We start from the raw sequence: 6,000 nt of genomic DNA on the forward strand, positions 1-6,000 counted from the left end.
GGCCGACTATTTAGCCTGACATTCTTTGAACCATTAACATTAAATACAAATTAACTTTTTGGGATTTTTTTTAATTTAATTACAAATGGCATACTTTTACTTTTACATTTTTTTTTACATTTAGGTTTTTACCGAAATCACAAACCACAAAAAATTAAGAAAACTATAAAGGATATCTAAGTTCATGTGAAACATTACATATTATTCACTATTATATGCTCACTGTAGGAAAAGTGCTGAAAACAAAACAATGATCACTGCATATTCAAACTGTGATTTTGACCATCACAAAAAAATTAATTAACTGAGATTTAAGAATTTATTCAACTCAGAGGACTTAACAAAGGTCTTGCCTGCACTAATGTGAAGGGTGATACTGGGATCTTGACTGCAGTATGTAGTCCATGTCTGGCTCAAGAGCAGTGGTTTTGATGCGCAAGACGTCACGCAGGTGAGAGTCACTCAGTCTCGTCCTCATGCGGCTCTTGTTAATGTTCATAACGGAGAATGTCTTCTCGCACATGTATGTGGAGCCAAACAAGCTCAGCATTTTCTTAGCAAATGTCCGAATTGCTTGGAACCTGCCTTCATCCAGCTGGCGGTAGAAGTTGACAAGAGGGAGCTGTTGGTGCCGACTGCGATGCTCGGCGTCACACTGCAGCTCAATGAGCTCCAGTTGCAGGTGGTCTGGAGCGTCATCAGGGTCCACGGAGAAAGGACAGGAAAAAAGCGTGATCTCCTTTTCAATAGCTGCAAAGTCCCGAAAGCGCTGCTGAAACTCCTCAACCAGAGATGAGATGTCTGCTGTATACTTTGTCATTTGCGCACTGATATTGATCTGTGGGAAACTGGTCACAATTTCCTGCAGCGACGGGAAATGTGCGGTATTGGGCTGCGCCTGTGACAGGTGTCTTTGGAAAAGTAGCAGCTTGGTCCGAAAGGCTTTGATGTGTGAATACAGTTGGCTTACCACTGCATTTTGCCCTTGAAGGCTTGTGTTCAGCGCATTCAGATGTCGCGTTATGTCAACTAAAAATCCCAAATCAGCCAGCCAAACAGGATCATTTAATTGTGGCATGGGTTGTCCCTTTTTAGTCAAGAATTGTCCAATTTCCTCCCTGAGAGAGAAGAAGCGCTGCAGCGCAGACCCCCGACTGAGCCACCTTACGTCGGTGTGATACAAAACATCTCCGTATTCAGCCTGGATGTCGAGAGGAAACTGTTGAAACTGGCGGTGGCACAGCGCTTTGGAGCGAATATAATTAATAGTCTTTATCACCGGTTTCATAACATTATCATATTTCATATATTTGGCACAGAGAACTTCTTGATGAATAATACAGTGGAGTTTAATAGCGCTGCCTCCTTCTTCGCTGACTTTGTTACAGACAAGGCTTGATAATCCACTCCGCTCGCCAGCCATGGCAGGTGCGCCGTCCGTAATAATCCCGGTGACTTTATTCCACTGTAGTTTCATGTCATCTACGGTGGAACAAACAGAAACAAATAAATCCGTTCCTCTTGTTTGGCCCTTCAGACTCTGGAGGTCCAGAAGCTCTTCACTCACGTTCATGTCATTGTCCATTCCTCTTAAAAAGATCAGTAACTGAGCGGTGTCGGACGCATCCGTGCTTTCATCGCACGCTAACGAGAAAAAGTCAAACTCAGTTCCTTTTGCCTCTAACTGTCTCTTAATATCTAATGAAACGTCTTCAATTCTCCGTACCACAGTATTACGAGCCAGGCAAATATTGGCAAACTCTTGCTTCTTCGCGGGACAAATTTTCTCAACCATTTTCATTACACAGTCTTTAATAAATTCACCCTCAGTGAAAGGTTTGCAGTGCTTTGCAATCAGCGTTGCCACTTCGTAGTTTGCCTTTGTGGCATTTTCATTTGACTCACGGACTCTTGTGAAAAAGCTTTGCTGTGCCGTTAAAACAGCTTCCAGTTGCTTCACTTTTTCACCGCGTTTGTTCCCAGTTAGCTTGTCGTAGCTAGCATGTTTCGTCTGGTAGTGCCTCTTGATGTTGAATTCCTTGAAAACAGCCACAGTCTCTTGGCAAATTAGGCAGACACAGTTGTTTCGTATTTCAGTGAAAAAATACTCAAATTTCCACTTGTCCTGGAAGCGGCGGCCCTTGCGGTCAACTTTCCTTTTTTTGTTTACAGACGCCATGTTAGAAATGGGCTGGGCTGAAACGATCACGCAAGGTCAAGGGTCACGGCGGCCAGAGTGCGGCCACAGGGCTACTGCCATCTTCTGGTGAAATGAAAAATATGAAAAATAGCTTTTTGTACACATGTATTTTATACTGTGGTCAACAGTGCTGGCGGGCCGCATATTATTGATTTCATGATAGAGGCCGCGGGCCGGTAAAAATTTGTCCACGGGCCGCAATTGGCCCGGGGGCCGGACTTTGGACATGCCTGGACTAGAGTCTCCATTGACAATAATGTTTGCAAATGACTGTGATCTGCAATGAAAACATGGAGCAGGTGAAGTAACAATTATGAAGGTGGACGCATGCACAAGAAAGTAGATGAATAAAGAATATTCTAAGTAAAAAAGAATATACAGTATGTGCATGAATGAGAGGGATTGAAGAATGGAAGAGTGAGGCTCCATGGAGAAGACATAGCGAGCGTGGATGACTTCAAATACTTGGGGTAAACAGTCCAGAGCAATGGTGATTGCAGTAAGAAGTGAAGAAACAGATCCAAGGAGGTTGGAATAGATGAAGGACAGTGTCCAGTGTGTTATGTAACAAAAGAGTCTCTGCTAGGATGAAAGGCAAAGTTTATAAAACTGGAGTGAAGCCAGCCATGATGCATTGATTAGAGACAATGGCACTGAAAAGACAAAAGGAAAAAGCTGGAGATGGCAGAAATGAAAATGTTGAAGTTCTCTCTAGGAGTAAGCAGGTTGGATAAAATTATAAATGAGCTCATCAGAGAGACAGTCAGAATTAGATGTTTGGAGACAACGTTGGAGAGCGCAGACATTGGTGGTTTGGAGATGTCTGGAGAGGAAAGAGTGAGTATAGGTAGAAGGTAGAAGGTGATGGCAATGGAGCTGTGAGGCAAGAGGAAGACCAAAGAGTTAGTTGATGCTGTGAGGGAAGACGAAGGCAGTTGATGTTAGGGAAGGGGATGCTTGAGATGGTCTTACTTGGAAAAGGATGACACACTGTGCCAACCCTCAACAGGATAAGTCGAAAGGAAAAGACGTTAATCACTGCTGCGTATGGAAAATCAGCTCTTACTGCCTGTTAATCATTCAGTGTGCTTTTAAAATTATTGTTACTTGATTCAATTGCTCTTTTTGGTGGTCTCCAGGTTTTTTTGGTGTCTTGTTGGCAAAATATTCCAGTTGACATGAGTGGGAAGTAGGGTGTCCCTTTAACTATACACACCTATGAACAATGTTGTCTTCAGTTAACCTACAAAGTGTGTTTGTTTTTTTAATTTTGTTGTACAGGAGGAGGAAAAAAACCAAGACAATCACATGGTGATTGTGCAATAAATATGATCCACTAAACTGCAGCTTGTTTTAAATCTCTAATGAATTCTGATTCAATTGTTTTCCATTTATTTTCCGTCATCATCAATAATCTTGCAAAACAATTCCAGTGTTAAAGAAAATAAATACCGGTCTTGGGAATGTACGGTGTGGCAGTTCCAAGAGACATTCATCTATGAAGTAACATTCTCCTTACATAACAGCCCCTGGTTGGATTCAGTTCTTGTCACAGTTTATTTAACTTGATATCCCTAAATAGGAACCGTATTGCATTGCATAAGTCCTCAATGGACCAAAGGAGGGGAATGATGGGAAGAAGGTGGGTTACAAATTCTGTTACAAAAGGCACACTTAGACATCCAGTGATAAGTCCTACCATGGCTATGTTGTGCTGGATTTTTCCTTCAGTATAGGAGAATAACTGCAAACTGTCAATGCATGGACTTAAAATACCACATAAATTAAATTGCAAGTGAATTTTATTTTTTTATCATTACTTCGTCAAATATTTTACATGTGTTGTCAAATTTCTGTCACGTATAGTTTTCAGTGTTTGAGGGCCAAATATTGTGCAAATATCTTGATGATATATGAGCTTTTTGCTGACACAAAACTTAACGTTCCTTAGACCTTCCCACGCCTGCATCTATCAGAGTACTTTTGCAGATATTTGGCTGCACAAAACCTGTGGTCAGTACATCCAAAATAAAACTGCAGTTCCATTTCTGTGAGACAAAAACCCAAGTATCAGTCTGATGAGTTATTCAGAAGGATTTTTAATAAGATGCTGCTGCTGACACAGCAACTGCTGCGCCGATATTTCCACACAGATTGGCCTCTTGATCCCTGATGCAGTATTGCTCAGTCTGACTTGACCGCACTCCCAAGACAAACAAACAGGTGTCTGGAGGGGACACTGTGAGAAATCCCGTTAGTGTAACGACAATGGTGATAGATGGCTAAAGCCACAGGTTTTATGTATACTTTCCAAGGACAACGGTTTTCTCCCACACATCTTGACTGGTGAATAGCCTTCAGTGTGGCGTGGCGGCTAATCTGTCAGCACATCCGGATGGTGAGGCGATTTCACGGGGATTTTGTGGGTAGATTCCGGAGTGGCCACTGTCATATTTCAGGATTAGTCACTATGGCTGATAGTATGTTAATTTCATTACACGAAGATGGATAGTACCCTCTGGTCTTTACTCACAATGAAGGATCTTGATTCTAATTGTCTCTATCCTTTCATTATGTCCTGATATTTTCAAGTTAAAAACTGAGGGGTTTTGTCTTATATCTTTGTTCTTGGATCCTGCTCAGATGTTGTACGGAGCCCTGATCACTAAGACCATCACTCTTTGGAGATGTGATGTGATGAGCAGTGAGAAGCATGTGCACTAGGAGATTGTCCTCTGATTCGAGTGATGAAGGTCTGCTGGGGAGTTTTTGTGGCTTGTGAGGAAACATGCTCAAACCAAATGCAAGCATGAAAAAAACCCCTCATCTTCTCTTTCTCAACATCTGCAGACACTCAAAGTTTCCATGTTCTGGCTTGATGAGCCACAACACATGTTGAGTCTGAGGGAACTCTTATACAAGCACAAATCCACACACACAACGAAGAGGCCCTTGTGTTTGTGCACACTAGAAGTCAAGGCATGATATTCTTGCCAGGGTACAATCAGGAATCAAACATATTGCTTGGCCAAAGACTTGCCTTGTTTTTGTGGGCCCAGGAAATCACATTTTTTACTGGCAATGACTGAGAAACACAGACTCCAGCCCAGGCTTCAGCCACAAACTGCATCAACAGCAACAAGACCTCGGCCTCCAAAATACTATATTCTCTGAAGTGGTACTTAACAGGCTCAAAAATGTCATGTAAATTTGACACACCGCAGAGAAAAGTAATGATAACAACCCTGCCCAATCTGAATTGATCAAAAAGTCACTAAGTTTATAAAATCGGGGTTTAAAACTTGAATAAGGGCCAACCCTCTATTGCTATACCATATGGGTTGCACCAAACATACTGAGGGGTGACAGCTTGTATGATGTTCAATACAATACAATGTTAGGAAACTCAACTTCAAGATTGGATAGTAATTGTGAACTATACTCATAAAAATAAGCACGTCAACTTACCCTCGTTGTTGCTGACAATGTCACAGCTGAAGACGGCCTCTAACGAGAGTGGGAGGTAGCCCAAATAGTTAGACGGTGGTCAATGCCCCATTCACCAGTATCAAGTTACCCACAAAGCCACGTTGCCTCTGGTGAACATTTACAAAATAATTTGTTGGCTGGTGGTGTCACGGAGCGGCAATATTGATTGGTTGAGACATTAGTTTCCATGTGTAATTTATTAAAGCAGACACACAAGTTTAATAACAGCTTTCAATTGAGATGGAACCATTAATACTTTTAACATATGGCCTGGGCAACTAATTGAATTATAGTTGTGATTTCAATTTCGG

General features: G+C 41.9%; 1 long non-coding RNA gene across 1 annotated transcript in view; it reads right to left on the reverse strand.

Moving 5' to 3' along the window:
* LOC133510226 (uncharacterized) overlaps positions 1-5,764 on the reverse strand; it is an 81,819-nt gene extending 76,055 nt beyond the window's left edge. The window contains exon 1 of the long non-coding RNA XR_009797552.1: positions 5,669-5,764. This is a non-coding gene — a long non-coding RNA (uncharacterized LOC133510226). The remainder of the gene's footprint in view (positions 1-5,668) is intronic.
* Between the last annotated feature and the right edge of the window lie 236 nt (positions 5,765-6,000).

Source organism: Syngnathoides biaculeatus, chromosome 12, assembly GCF_019802595.1.
Source record: "Syngnathoides biaculeatus isolate LvHL_M chromosome 12, ASM1980259v1, whole genome shotgun sequence".
NCBI lineage: Eukaryota > Metazoa > Chordata > Actinopteri > Syngnathiformes > Syngnathidae > Syngnathoides > Syngnathoides biaculeatus.